Source organism: Poecilia latipinna, unplaced genomic scaffold, assembly GCF_001443285.1.
Source record: "Poecilia latipinna isolate Pla-1442-1.1 unplaced genomic scaffold, P_latipinna-1.0 Scaffold2, whole genome shotgun sequence".
NCBI lineage: Eukaryota > Metazoa > Chordata > Actinopteri > Cyprinodontiformes > Poeciliidae > Poecilia > Poecilia latipinna.
The window spans coordinates 371,730-388,115 of record NW_015112618.1 but is presented as its reverse complement, the minus strand read 5'-3'; the positions used below and the strand labels follow the sequence as shown (position 1 = coordinate 388,115).

General features: G+C 36.4%; 1 long non-coding RNA gene across 4 annotated transcripts in view; it reads right to left on the bottom strand.

Annotated features, from left to right (window-relative positions):
* LOC106952137 (uncharacterized) overlaps nt 1–16,386 on the bottom strand; it is a 136,065-nt gene that overhangs the window by 85,114 nt on the left and 34,565 nt on the right. Inside the window, exon 7 of one of the 4 annotated variants that reach the window (XR_001425930.1) lies at nt 8,539–10,116. The exons of the other annotated variants lie outside the window; for them this stretch is intronic. This is a non-coding gene — a long non-coding RNA (uncharacterized LOC106952137). Of the gene's footprint in view, nt 1–8,538; nt 10,117–16,386 lie in introns of those variants that run through there. 4 annotated transcript variants of the gene reach the window in all.

Sequence of the window (16,386 nt, the reverse complement as noted above, 5' to 3'; positions counted from 1 at the left end):
ACGCTAATACTGAAGAAACAACTTGAAGGAAAATGCATGAAATCTGATTAGATCACAACTGCTTGAACAAAATCAGCAGCTCTCATCTTTGAATGTCCACAGATATCAGACTCCTACTGCTATCAGTGACAAAGTGGCTTTCCCCTGGACATAAATTAATAGGTTCAGCTTGACATCAGCCTCCAAGGTTAAGTCTATGTTGTTGAAATGCTGAGGCATTTTGGAGACAAAAGACTTGGTGACTTGGTAGTCTCACATGGACTGATATGGACAGATTCCAGACATGGTCAAATTTTGTAAAGTCCAATCTGAGATTAATAGAATACAGTCAACTCAAAGCTTGCAGCCTTTTGACAATCGGGGATAAAATATTTTATTATATAGTGGAGTAGAGGAAGAAAAGATGTCCATGTTTCATGTAAGGGGAACAGTGCAGTCTCTTGATGTATATATAAATCCAATTATAAATTGAATTTATAATTTTAGGGATTATAAATTCAATAAGAAATCAAATAGGAAGGTTTTTTTTTTTTTTTTTACATTTTGTTTGGACAAGTCATCATTGTCAAAAATGATCTCAATGACCATAGAAAAGCAAAGCATTTGTTTTAGCTCCATTCACTACGGTGCAATTTTTTTTAAGCTTTGGGTGGAAATAAAGATAATATTTCATAGTACAAGAACATAAATGTTATGGAGAATAAACTGAATCATGAGGAGGAAGCCAACTGAAATAGAGTATTTATTGAGTTTGTAGAGCCAAAAGCCAGACATGGCTTAGAGCTGATCTTCTGGAGGAAACATCATTACTTCTTTATTGTCAACTGGTTGGCACCCCTGACTGGGTGCCACAGGACATTTAAGGATTTCTCAAAAATGCATGAAAGAATCAAAGCAGCACTTCTGGTATGTTTTTTTAAGAGGGAATAATTTTATAACATGTTATGATGCTCAAAGTCGATTTTATGTAATACCACCCTTTAGCATTGTAGGTGAAACTCCTGGAGAACATGTTAGATCCCAGAGAGAAACCTTCCTGCCCACACCTATGAATACCTATGATGACTCTAAAGAAGCTTAGATCATAAGAATTGCTACAACTTTTAATTTTCAAATGAGATATATAAAGTTTTGCTAAATTGTTTTGAACTGAACTGTATCTACATCTATAACACAGCAAGCACCAGAATAATAACGATTATGGTTTTAATGTGGAGCGCGACTTAGTCTGCACATGTATGTATGCAACACAGGCAAGTACAGGTAGATGTCTTGATCAGACCAGTTTAACTGTAGAAATGCTCTTTTTTCAAAAATAAAAAAAGGTAAAAGATAACTTCATCTGTCTGATAAAGTGGTGTAATTTCTTTCTGTAGTTACATGAAATACATTAAGAAAATGATAATTAATTAAATTCACACAAAAAGTTGTGTCACTTATTAAAAGGGAGATCCCTCTTTTAAAAACCTACTCTTGATATTAGGTTTATTGATTTTATTTGTTGCCTTTTCAGAGAGGCCCTGCACTTACACTTAACACTTAAACTAAAGGTCCAACTGACAGGGTGTGTAATATAACATTCTCTAGAGTAAATAGAAGCCAGGCAAGGTTTATGTAATATGAAAAGGATTTATGCATACTGTGGGAACTCCAGTGTGTCATTCTTTTAATGGTAGTGCATCTAAGATGGAACAAACTTCAACTGCAAGAAAAAGCACCTTTTTAATGTATGCATTATAATTCTAACCTTTACACTTTGATTTTTTTTCTTAAACTTTTATTTTAAGCATTTGAAATGTCTCCAAACTTTCTCTCCTTTAATCATTATTTAATGGCACAGACAAGTGCCAGAGAGCAGAGGCCTCACAGCATTAAAGTAGGTTGGTAGAATAGGTGCCCACTGGCAATGTGGAGCTTTTCCCGGTGTCCTGGGGTCCTTGGGAATTGCTCTTTAAAAAGGATAGGGCCATGAGTACAGGGTGTGCTCAATCGCAGCATCTGACCTGGTAAAAATGGGAACTACACTGCTGTCACTCCAGGGTCCCTCTCCAGGGATGGAGTGTAATTATAGGAGTTAGGGCCCTAAGGCCCCGTCCCTCTAAGATCCATTTGCTAATCACAACTCACACTCAGGCACAGGAGATGTCTTCCCTGAAAAACTGAACCAAAAACCCCTTAACGTGGAAAGGTCAGATTCAAAGGTAATGCACAGTTAAGCCCAAAATTTTTCCTCTCCCCTGGCAGATTGAGATTTACGATTAATTCCAGTGAACCAATGAGTTTGTTTCCGATAGGAAATGAGAAAGACATCTCTCAAAAGACAATAAAACAATGTAAATGAGGTATTAGATCTGAAAATATTGTATTTGGTTTTCCATACATTTAGCAACGAAATAGGACTTCAATAATAACATATAGAAAACTCTTAATTGGCATCGCAGCAATCAAGCATTTTGTAGAATTTTTGACCAGCTTCTTGCGCATATCTTTCGTGAAGAGCTATATATCTTTAAGGTTGGAGGGCCTTTTTGGCAACACCCTATCTTTATCTCAATTCTATATAAGAATTAAAGATTACTTTGAATCTTAATCTACAAGAGGTATGTATAATTGTGAGCTTAACTGTATGGAATAATTACAGTGAGATTTCCCTGTAGTAAAGTTCACTATAAACTAATTATGCTGAATCATATTCTGCATTTATTTAATTTATACATAATCTTAGGACTATTAGAATCTTTGAAAACAGTTTTTGTAGTTTTCAAGTTATCTTTGATTTTCTGAACTATTTGACAAAATGCAAATACTTTTTCACTGTGTGGAAGTAACAGCGGCACATAAACTACATCTTATCTGTCAGTCGTCCACTGAACAGGTTTGCTACTACTTGAAAGTCTAGTGGAGTAAATTTCCGTTAGTTCATGTTGAGTACTGGGAAACCAAGTTACCTGCTTTCTGCTAAAAAAAAAAAAAAAAAAAAAAAAAAGTTTGATAATTGCTTGCATTTTAATTGATTGGAGAGCAGCAGGAAGGGTTTGCAAAACTCCATTCCTATTTATGTACAAAGTTAGGCATAGTGATTGACAGCACCAGAGTGTGGTTAATCTTATAAAACATTTTAATCGATTGACAGCACTATTTTAAACATATTTTTAGTCTTCATGAGAGTAGCTAGTATATCTTGAAAGTGCATTTTGGTCCCTTGTAAACTACCTAGTAAATAAAACCTAATTCTTCTGAAATATCAAAACTTGACAATTGGAGGCATGACCATACTGACCATACTTTAGAAGCATTATTTCTGTATTCTTCATTGTACCAATTTTATGTACTGTAGTAAGAGGCATATTTCCTTATGTCAGTCATTCTCTTGGTTGGTTATAAGTTTTTGCACCAACAAAGCCGTAGTTGCAACACTAGACTCATTATCTGTTATTTTGCTTTTCTGCACAAGCTAACACACTAGGGTAACATTTGATCTTTCCTGTCATCTCTCTTCGTCTTCCCTGCTATCTATTGTACAACTCCCATTGCCCTCAGACCAGAAGGCCTTTCAAGGTCTACTCAGATAACGTCACTGCAACTGAGCATCTGCTTCCAATTCTGTGCAATTAACAAGGGCAGCTAGGGAATGTTTCTTTCTGTTTAATCCTCCACCATTTTTTCTCCTTTGCAGCCCCTCTTAATTTTCTGCCTGTCTCTTTGTTATCCCAAACTGAACGACGGTCATTCTGTGTCTCTGAAATCAAAACAAAAACATTCCTATAATTTCTTTACCATTTTGATATAACTGTCAATAGTTCTAGAATGTTCCATTGGCCTAGATTAGTACTTTTATTATGCTAATGTTAAATTTTAATGTGGTTCATTTTACTTTTTTAAATGTAATTTATCTATATCTTTGATAAATGTTTAATGTCTCCATTAAAATATCAACACATTCTGTCTTGTGACAGATTTATCAATCATACATGAAGTTCTTGAACGTACATCCACTTGTATGAGAAATTGAGAACAAAGTTTGACTGATAGACCTTGCTTGACACACATCCAGAATATGTTTACTAATTTACAAAAAACATCTAAAACGAGGCATATCATTTCCATATTAAATTCATTTGAAAAATGGAAAAGTAAATGGAAGAGATGGAAATTTTAGACAGGGATTTTAGAACAAGATTTTTTATTAAGCCAGTGTATGTTAAATTTATACCACAACCCTCATTGTACTTAAAAGTAATTTTATGTGATTGGCCAAAATAAAATACTGTGTAGTTGTAGGATGATAGATGTTACATTGTTTTTTGTTTTTTTTTTTGCTTTTTTTTATAAATACCAATGCAAAAGACTATTTCAGACTTGTTTACTTGATTACACCTACCTGCCTTCAAACGTGACCAAATTACTAAATAGTTCACTTGTGACAAACCACAAAACAACTACCCACTTTCCAGCACATTGCTGTATACTTAAAGAATAACAGAGCAGAAAGGGGAATATTATCGAGCATGAATAATATAAACAACCAAATGTCCCAAAGTATCTCTAGAGGAGCTGCAGAGATCCATATCTCAGGTGAGAGAATATAAAACAACTATTAAATCTTGCATTCCATAAATATGGTTTCATGGAAGAATGGCAGTAAGATATCTGGAATCATGTGTAGAGACAATTTATAATCCCTATATGCTAGCTTACCAAACAGACTGTCTTTTATAAAATGTATGGAAACTGTTCTTCATTCCAAACCAGCCCACTGTAAAAACACCAGGAACCTTTAATGATACTTCTTAAAATGTTTGTTTTGTTTGGATAACCACAACTCTAAAAATGCTACAATCCACACTCTTCCTTTCAGCTCAAATGGCTGGTAATTCAGTATGGAGTTTGTGTATTTGTCTAACACCAGTAGCTCTGGGCTTTGGGCATAAATTATGCATAACCATGTATTTTATTTAAAATTAATTACCCTTCCTCATAGCTGTGGATTGTTTGCCAGTGGAGAGAAAAGGAGGGGTGAGAGAAAAAAAAAAAGGATCCAGTGTGATGGCAGCTGTGACTCCACGGTTCCCCTGCTGCACTCCAGGAGAAGATTAATAGTTAATGGAAGGCCTTTAGGCTGTGGAAATACCCCTAGTGGCCCTTATCCTGGCTGTGGGAAATGCACAGATTATTGTCAAGGTACTGGAGTCTGTGAAATGCATGCCCTCCCCTTCCATTTCCCAACCCTCTGAATCTTGTGTTCATTAGCTAAACAAGCAAAATATTACCCACAATGGGCACAGGTGCACAGTAAAGCCTGCCACAATTCATATTTTGTTTAGGGCAGTGATACATGTAACTTCACACTCCCTTCTTGGCTTGTATGATCTTTAAATAGAAAAGAGAGAGAGGTCAATTATTCAAACGTGGCACAGTATATTATCTCTGGCAAGGCTAGTCAAATCAGCCTTGCAATTAACGTAGACTCAGCGCCGCTATGAAAATCATCAGGCGTGTTCAGGGTCATACGGATTCCTGTCTCTAGGCAGTTAGCTTCCTTCGTTAATTAAAAATTCTAATCAGGATGTTGGATCAATAGTGTAAATCACATGTGCAGCAGCTCACCAAGGGAAGCCCCATCTTACTTCCAAGGCCCGCATTGACAAAGTAATGAGCTGAAATCATGTGAAGGATTAATGGAGCAGGGCTGAGATGATTGACACTCTTAACAATATAATCTTCAGAGCAGACAGCACATAAGGAACACAACTGAATAAAAAGCTCGATTTTTCCATCAGTTCTTTGTTTATTACAAACGACTGAATGCATCACCCACAGTACTGGAAATGAAGTTCCATGGCATTTTTGTCATCTCCTGCTCTACCATCATCATTTGTAAGCAAGACACCAAGATACAAAAGTTGACCTGCCACCCACAGGAAATAATCCAACTTTGAGAACCATGGCCTCAGAGATGGTAGACGGTCATCCTGGCTGCTGCATCCTCTCCTCTGAACAATGCCAGTATCCACTTATCGTCGTGGGGATGAAGAGGTCAACACTTAATCCACAGAAAGTCAAGACAAGACTTTTTGGTTCACCAGGAAGCCAATCTACTATCCATGCAGATTGAGATCCTTTCCACAAACACTAAGATATGGTGGAAGTCAAGTCTAGACAGTGAACAAGCTGACAACACGAGCCCAACTCTCATTCCAAGCATAAAAGGACAGGATAGAGTAATTGCAACTACGGTAGACAATACCCCACAGTGCACAACAAAATGTCTCAAGCGACAAGTCAGTTATCCAGATCTACAAGACAGGTGGACCAAACAACCAAACTTTCTTGACATCCTCAGAAGTTACACAGTAGTCAAGATCTGAACCAGTGATATGCAGCCACTCTGCTTCTCCCGAAACCAGAGTTTGACATTGACTACACTGTAGAAATGCCTTCTCATAAGTTTAGAGTGATAGTGGAAAAAAGATGAAAACCTATGCTCGAGAAGGGGAATCTATATCAATTAAAATGGACGGGCTTGCCATAGCTGAGAAAAATCCAACAAATGTTATATAACTTCTATCTTCTAGTGCTGGTCAGCCCTGACTCTTTGCTCACATGGGTGAGCCACTCATAATGGCTCTGGGGGCCAATTATTTTGTGGCTGAGAGAAAGTTATTTTTCCTTTTTTTTTCTGATGGTGTAGAGAAAGATATACACATAGTTTAAACTGACACACTCCCACATTAAAATACACAAACAGTCAAATGCACAAACACAAATCTCCATGTAAATACACAGGGAAAGTGTGTATGTGTGTATTGAACTTTTGAGACACAGGAGACACAAAATAAAGTTTGTCTGGAATGTTTTTTTCTTTTTTTTTTTTCAGTGAAACTTAGATATTTTAGTGGTCTCGCAGTTGTGGTTTTACTGCAAAAATATCCCTGGTAAATGTTATTGTTGTTCTAAGGTCAATACTCAAGGAAAATGAAGTCATTTTGGGTCCCACAAGAAATCACCATAGACCAAGAATTTTCCTCTCGTTAGCAAGAAAAAGAGTGAGAGGGGACAGTGCTGCTAGAGTTGCATTTTATGGCTGGTTCACTTTAAAAGGAGGTGAATTACAACTGTGGTAGAATCCTTCTTCAAATATTATCGGCGTGTATCATTATCAAATTACTGGTTCTGGTTTTAAGCCCAAATCTGAGGCCATGTGGTTTGCAGATATAATGTTGCTGTGTGCAAGTCTGGTGATAGGGAATGATCGGGGCCATATTGCAGGTGTCACTTCCACTTACATGAAACGGCAGTAAGAAGCATATAACACTACATTGCTATATGTTGTCAGAATACAACTCCCACTCAAAAAGTTCATTCATAGGCTTTTTCCAACAAGAGTTATGGCGACTTCCTCCAAGAATCTAACGTTAAGGAGTTCCACTGAGAATAAATTTACCTGTGTGTTCGAAGTCAAATCATCAGTTGCAAATTAGAGTGTATCATGGTAGCTAGTTAGTGGTGAAATAACCAGTTTAAATTTCATGAATTTCTTACCAAAAACTGACTCACTAAATCCGGGACCAGGAAATGATCATATCAAATCACACACAAGTTCCTATCCTAAGTGCACACATTATTTCTGTTTGCACTCCAGTCAAGTAGGTGGTAGAAGAGCACCTTTCAGTTTTGATGCCAGCTGCAGCCAGCAAATTTTTGAGAAAGAAAAACAAAAAAAAACAATTATAAGAAAGGGAAAATACTCAGTTCAGTATTTCAGGTATAGAATGGCATTTCAAGGAAAAGTCTTAGCTGAAACTCATTTTCTTCCAGCCACTCTGCTTCTCTACTAAGACAAGTAAAATACCCAAAGAAGGTAAAGCAAGGCTACATCCAGACCTCCACATTTACATATCTCTGTAGTGCAAAACAATGCAAGTTTTGAAGTAAGGTAGGTTGAGCAAATTTATGCTTATAGTTATTCTGTCATTTTTTACTCTGGTAAATAGTGTGATTAAAAAAAGTGTTTGTCCTAGGGGGGGGGCTCTTATAAAAAAACAAGTTTGGGTCTTAATGGGTTTAAAGGCAGAGTAAAATAAATGACTAAAATATTTTCCTAAGCTGAAGAAAACAGCCATGGAAAAGCTGTGGGTATTCCCTATTTGTTTTTCCAGTCAGTGCAATGAGAACAGATTGTCTGAATTTGTGTGGCATGCTCCCTTATTTCTTCCAGAGAGATTTTGACACAGTTAATCAGTTATGCATATTGAGATTAATTACACTTTCCCACAGCTTTTGCAAATTCTTTTTTTTTTTTCTTTTCAAACTTCTTCCCTTTAGTTGAAAGAGGGGAAGTCTGGGAATTATTTTATTGTAATATGCATTTTTTTTTTCACTTCTACTTTTCACTTCCATCAGCCCCTTTGGAGTGGTGTTTTCTATCATATTTTTTGGAATACTTAGTATTTATCTGTTGTATATTTCCTCTTGACTAATGCAAAATGGCCTTGTATGGAAGCCAAGCATATGCTTTTTCTTATTCTCTCTTTATACTTGGCACTATTGATTTTTTTTTTCTCACAGAAATAAATGCCACACAAGCAGCCATTAATAAATCTGTCCCTTTCAGCATAATCAGCAGCAGGGAGGTTCACAGGAATCAAACCAATGTACAGCTGGTTGAGTTTCTTGTAAATTAATGACATCACTGATAGCGTATGAGCTGTTGCAGAGGTGCTGTATATCACATTTCCTAGTTTACTGACGATAAATAGAGCAGCAGCAGAGAAGGATAGCAGCAGTGGAAGTGGAAAGAAAATGGAGATTTCTTTCATTTTAGTCTTGTACTGTCTCGTGCTTAAAAACCCATATAAAATAAATTAAGAATGTTTTAGATTCTGGTTTTATATTTGACTGTATTTAAAATTGTGCTTCAAAAATTTACACATTTGTAAGTAGCTTACATCCCTAATGATTGTCTTTGGGTTCTAGTGGAATTTGATTCAAACTGCTTTGTTAGAACTAATGATTTTCTTCTCATTCTTCAGAGCTTATTTATAACACAATTGAAATGAAAATTAAGTCAAAAATATTAAAAAGAGACGAAAATGTGTTATAGACGCATCACAAATCAAAACATTATGTTTTTCTAAAGAACACTGAATATGGCCGTCCATTTTGTTGAGAGAGAAGGACTGGTTTTTATTTTGACCTGCATAGCTTTTAATTGCCCACAGTATGGGTGATGTGATCGTGACAGAGTGCAGACCGCTGTCACGCCACCTCTACGGCTGTTTGAGGGGGACTTTTTTAACAAAGGTGAAAAGGAACACTCAGTTTTCCCAGCTCATAGACAGAAACTGCAGCTGTTTCTAATTCTCCAGTGGAATCTGTCGTGAGTGATGTTTACAGATCCAGCGGCACACATCAGTAACACAAGGAAGATTTGTTCAGTAAGGGAAAAAAAAAAATAGAAATATCCCGAGGAAAGAGAAAGACTGAAAAGAAATATTTTCTACTCTGTCATCCCTCTAAAGAGGTTTGAGACATTGCCAGCCAAATTCCCTCAGACATAACAGGGTTTTATGACAGGGAACTGCCCTGTGAAACTGTCCACGCCTGATGTTCTCCAGAGTGGGCTTTGCTGCAGAGCTGCAGTTTTGTTCATATTTGTGTCATATCGAAGTTCACAGACACACTGATTGTTATCTATGAGGGAAGGGCCATTCCTGCCCTGCATCTAACAAGGTTACCATACTGTGGTTGTCAGCTAAATGGTGACAGGTGAGGTCACATGCAGCACTGCAACCCCGAATCATGAGCAAAACGGAATGATGACTTCTAATGGGGCAGCCTTTCTTTGAGGACACAAGCCAGTTGTTCTGTTTAGCTTTGTGTCAGATTTTTGCCTGGATTGCACAAACCTCCATCACTGAGAAATGTGAGGCAAACATATGCTATGATTACAGTACAACCTTTGTTACATATGAATTTGACCACAATTCCTGCTTGAAGAATGGGATGGAATCAGACACATTTTTTTTTTTTTTTTGTTGTTGTAATAGTGATGCGGTCCACTTCAACAGGGAGCCATTGTGTCAGGGGGAAGGGAGTTGGATTGGCCACTTGTACCTAAAAAAAAAAAAAAAATAAAAATAAAAACATCTCTTCAAATTTAACGGGTATTTTACTCTTTTTTTGTTTTGTTATTAAATTTTAAATGAGTTTTTAAATGAACTATCACTTTCATTCCAAAATGCTTAAGAACTTAAGAAAGTTCTTTGAAATCTTAAAGATTTAGAATCTTTATATTCATTTGGGAAATTACAAAAAAGAGCATTTTAGACGCTGGTTTGGCCTCAAGGAAAGAGTAACACTCGTAAACTTTTGACATGAATTTGCTTCAAACCACATCACAACCAAGATGGTACACATATGCCACACCAGTGAACATTTTAAAATAAAATATGTCCAAACCTAAATGTCTAGGCTAAACTTAGCTTAATTGACTACATTTGGTTTAAACCTCACAATTGAGCAGTTTAAAGTGGATACCATGAATTGGACAAATGACATGTTCATCCAGAAGACATCTTGCTTATTGATCATGGTTCTATTGCTATGAATGAATTGGAGACGTCTTTTAACAATTACAAATTATTTGTTTCTCATATGCCCCTGGGATATTCTGTGAGAGCCACATATTTTCAATTCAAACCTATGTTAGATTAAAATGTCTGTTGTTCCGCCAGCAAATGTGCATTGCAAATTGAATCTTGCCATATATCCTACTATTCTCAAAATATTTGGTTCTTAAATTAGCATTTTTTTTTCCCCTGCGGAAACCTAGAAAATAGCTAGCTAAGGTTTATATATACATTTAAATCGACGTGTTTTGACTGATGTCTAAATGAGGTCTATGTGTTGTTTTAGTGTTGAAATTAGATCTATTTCTCACTGACTCTATAGCCTGTTATTGCATATTTACACAAAACCCACCATTACACTTTAATGCCATTTAGCTGTCAGAGTTATGACCATTATGCCTAATTTGCTAACTCAAAACCTAAATGTATTTGTTTTGTTTGGGTTATATTGCAGTTAACAAACTGTATGTAATTTAGAATGTGCTTAAGAAAAAAAAAATGCAATCATTTTTTCCATTTCATTGGCAATAAATTATGGCAGTAAGGTATTTCATTGAGATAAGCATAAAATTCACCATGCATAATGTGCTAGGCAAACCTAGACTGTATGACTTTATACTGATTCTTAAAGACCTACCCAGTGTACTATACATAAAATGAAATATCATGCAGTGTTGCAGAATATATATCTTGTGCCATTTTCAGTTAACTATTTTTAAAACAGTTATAAAATGAAGTTCTTAAAAATGTTCTTGCATTTCTTTCTCTTTCTCACTGAATAAGTAGATTCTTATTCTGAAATGTAATAATGCATTGCTGTATCCAAAACATTTTTCACTGCCTCTGTGACCGATGCAATGTTATCTTTTAGCACCTCTTACTTCATGTACAGTAAGATCTGCCAAATGACGGTGACAACTTAGCTGCAAATAGCAACCTCTGACACTAGCTTTACTCTTATAAATCAAAGCAAACAGCATAAGAGCAGAGGAGGAAATGTAAAATGGAAGGCGATATTGTAATCAGCATTGACTACTTTAACTGTGGAGTTAATTGGATGTGATATAGTGGCTATAAATTACTTTGCATTTGGGGAAATTGGGAGTAAGGAATGGAATCATTTCCTTTTCCAGACACTCTTTTTACTTTTGCCAAAAAAGGTTTTACCTTTCACTCTTTTTTTTTTTTTTTTTTAAACATTTCATGGGAGATTAATCCAACACAGAGGCATTTGGAGTTTAGCGGTGTTCTGAATCGCTGTTCAATCTGAACAATTAACTATTACCTTCCAAATATGACTCACATGTTTTTGTTTCAGCTTCCTGTCTTCTGGCTACCAAATAATAATTAAATTGTGACTGGGAAAATTTGGCTCTGCCCATGTTATGCTTCTGCCTTTCTGTCAGTGTCTATTTTAAATCAGTGCAGATTAAATCAGGTTCATGCAGACAACATTAATGCTATGTTCACTTGTCATAAATCTCCCAGTGTGGTTTACCACCATGGAAGCTCTTTGTGTACACGTAGGAGTTAGTCTACAGTAAGCCCTGTAAGCACTCACATACTGAGTAAACTCAAAATTGCTCAGGATGTTTAAGGATTTTACTTATTTCCTTTAGGTTTTAGGATTTACTTCCATTGTTTCAATATATCCTTGTCAGCATGTTGTTAATAATGTGTATGTTTTTAAGAATGTGATCAGTCAATCACTTGTTCTTTACATTTTAAATGTCTGACTGAGATGGTGTTTAAAAAGCAGGCAACTTGAAACAAGCCTTTACTACCAACTAAATCAAACTGATTATCAGCTTAATTATTTACATACAAGAAACAACTAATGAATAATACAAACTTATGTTATCGTACCTTACAAACTTAAACTTCAACGGATCTGACTTTATTCATCAGCCTGGTTATGTTTTGAAACAGTAAATTCATGATAACAGAGAGATACAGGGAAATATTTCTCTAAATTCTGACAAAAGTTCTGTGCAGGAAGTGCTAAACCCACATACAGCAAGCTCAGCTGATGATGCTCGTCATTGACTACCAACTCTGTGTGCTCTGACAGGACAGCTTGAACACTCCACTGCAAAGGAAAGCTGTGGACAGAGCTATCACTGAAATTAACTGCAGTGATTGGGAGTGGAAATGGGTGTTTAGAGTGTTGTGGCGCGGATAGGGATCACGGCGTGCCCCATGCTGGCCTCGACAGGCCTGGGTAATAGTCCCCATGTGTAGTGCAGTGGGCCCTAACCCATAGGGGTGCTGTGAACACAGGAGGCCACTTGAAAGCCTAGCTGGATGTAGCAGCAATCAGAGCTCGAACAAGCTCATAGGGGAGTAATCTGTTCCAGTTTTTGGAGCGTGCCGGGGTTGGGGCAAAGAGATGAAACTGTGTCTGTGTGTGTGAGAGTGTGTGATTGGGGTGGATGTGTGGCTTATGGTCTTCATTTGGACAAGGTCATGGTTAGTCACATGGCAAAAACATATCTTCCTCCCACCCTAGAGCACATTTTCAAAAAAAAAAAAAAAAAAAAAAAAAAAAAAAAAACAGGACACGACGATAAAACAAGCCCTCAGACGTGCTCAGCTGGCAGCCTGTGGCATATAGCTGCATCATTAAAATCCCTTCGGTAACTGACTTATTGGTGGTTTGTTGACTTCCAAGGACATGTCACGGGCAGTAGGTAAGGCTTAAGATCCAATAAGGGTTTTGTGTCAAGCAGCAAATATGCAGAGACAGCTTAAGCCATTCCAAGCAGTAGTCGACATGTCGGAGACCTATCTTGAATCTTTTTCTTAGCAGGCTGTAGTTTCACCGCAACATCTATATATTTTTCAGTCAACTAAATCATAACCTTTCATCCAAATGTCCCTAAAAAGTATTTACAATTCTATTCAAGTTCTTACTCTATATTAAATACACATAATATATGTGAAAATCTTAAGACAAATTCAGATTTCAGATGTAACGATGCAGATAAAGTAGGTGTCATCCTGACTTCTTCAAGGAGTTGATAAAGACAACACTGAAAAGAATAGAAAGGGTATAATCAGTAGGCTGTGACCCAGAGGAGGTCATGCAGAGCCTCTGGGAGAAGACTAATGAAAAGTCCAATCAGCACAGCAGAGGACGATTAGAAGGAGCCTCAGGCTGTGATGGAGAGATGGAAGAAAACGGAAAGAATTGAGAGCAAGAAGAGTAAAATGAATGAGTAGGGGATGAGCACTGAGGAATGCATCCCACAAATGCATATATACACCACTCTCTTCCCATAATTCTCCTGGAACATAGTTAATTGTGGTCAAACTAAAGTAGCAAAACAGGAAACCCAAGAGGAGCAACATGTGTTAGTACTTTGTTTTAGCATTGGTTAATGACCAGAAGACAGGGCAATAATTGGTATTTATTTGTATTCCTGAATTTATTGCATTTCTGCTGCAGATCTTGTAATGAAAAGCCATTGCATGTTGTCGTCTTGCTGCACGACAGCACTTCAAATTTGTTTTGTCAAGTGTAAATTAAGAAGAGATAAAATTGATGGAGTTAGCGTTTAACAGATGATATACTTTCATAGACATTTCCTCCAAAAACATTTGGACTCTTTTATAGCAATCATAAAAAACAAAACTTATTAAGGCTCAAAGTAGGCACTAATTTTATGACTACAGTTTCATGAAGATCCCTGTGCTTAATTCTTCTCGTTGCTTTTTAGTAGTGATAATTTTATGTTGTAGTCCTTCATCTCACAGTTGGCAAGTCAAGCAGGCATACTGAAAGTGGCACTTCAAGACAAAGCAAATTATGCAAGCCATAACAAAGTATTCACATCCAATGAACTTTTTATCTCAATCATAATCATAATTTTTAATCAAGTGAATTACGCGGTCTGTAAATAGCAATTCAGAATTGATGTTATTTTTTTCATTTAAAAAAAAACATTCAATTCAAGAAGCCTTTTGACTGCTAAATTGTTGAATAAAAAGACATATGAGCTCCACAACAAAGATATTTATTGTTTTGAATCTGTTATTTAGATAAATCGGCAATCAGATTGGTGCAAAGTGCTGTTATATCCATTAGGTTTTTGATCATTTGTTTAACTTTCTTGAAAAAATACTTCTTTAGAAATGTGAACTGTGGACACTGAGATTAACTTAGGGAAGTCTGTTCTTGCTGCAACATGTTTAGCATTGAGATGGTATTTTAGGCTTGAAAAGCTTTGATGGTAGGCCAACTCCTTTTTGCACAACTTGCACACAACGATAGTCTTTTCCAACGTCTCCTCAGATTATTTTTTTAAATTTAAGACTTTAACCCCAGTGGGCCAAGAAAAGTGGTTTTGTCGTCCTACACTGTTGTTTGTTGACACTGTGTGTTAGATTTACAAGCAAAGGCTCCGGCTCATGCCTTTGGATGAGAGAAAGTGCAATTAATTGCATAAAAATTCAAACACGTTAAAATTTATACAATTAACTCATCAAAATTAAAGTTCCTGGCTCTAATTTTGTCACATTAACTTGAACATCAATTTATTAAACTGTAGATAATCAGAAGTTTAAACTCTTAAAGAAAACCTTTGTAAATTTTGGCCAACAAATCAAAATGTAAAAAGTGACTGTCAATGGAGCATAAATACTAACAATGACTGATAAAGTGTTTGATTACCTAAAGTAAAAAAAAAAAATTAAAATTAAAATAAAAATGTGGTCTCTGTTAAGTTTTTCGTAGAAAACAATTATTCTTTAAGTAAAGTAACCAAGAAGTACAACCTACCAAATAATGCTTTGACCACAAACATACTGATTTGCTTGAACCATGCCCATGTTTTGTTTTTCAAAATATAAAATATACTCACATACATATTTTACATAATTTCCACCCTGGACTTCTTTATATACAAGTTGTTGAGTCAGCGTCTTCAAGTTCATCCCATCCTTCCAAAAGCAAAAAAAAAAAAAAAAGGTACCACTGCCTCATAAATCTGTCAAAGATTTCCAGAAGAGTTTGGTAAATTTAGTTTCCTGATGAACTTTCCTCCCCATTTCAGCAAACTGTGGTTGACATATCCTCAAGCAAGATATTCACTCTCATTTTTTTTTTCTTTGCAGTTACTCAGCGGTCAACTGAAGGCAGGGATTTCAGTCCCATCCATAAATTTAGGATTTTCACTCTAACTCCACCAAAAGCATAATGGCCAAAGTGGACAAACCCCTTAAAGTGCAATATCTGCCTTTGCAACTTAGTTCATAGGCACGCTTAATAATCCATAAATGTGTGCAGATAATTTTAAAAGGATGATCTCCTGTGATTGAAGCAATTTTTTTATTATTTTTGTTCCTTTGGAAACTGTTACAGAGCGTCTTAGTTTTAATTCAGCCTGATATCCTTTCCAGCGCAAAACCTTTGGACAGAAGCACTGAAAACCAAGCACACATTTCTTCGGCTTTTTTTTCTTTCAGCTTTCCAAAACAGCCGGTTAAATTTGTTCCAAAGGCCAGCTGCTTGGAATAGAATCATTATTATGACACAATATGGTGCCCACTTTTCTGTCCAATCTTTTCCCACTACTCAGTTTGCCACTTCTTCTACAGCTCCCTCTTGCCTCCTGTGACATTTAGATTGAAATGGGTCCAGAAAGGCTAGTCCAACCTGCTTGGTGCCTGCATGTAAATCAGGCCAATGGAGACACATCTGTAACAATACAGCTAGGTTAATATGGAGAAGAATTCCTCTGCATCGGTGAACATC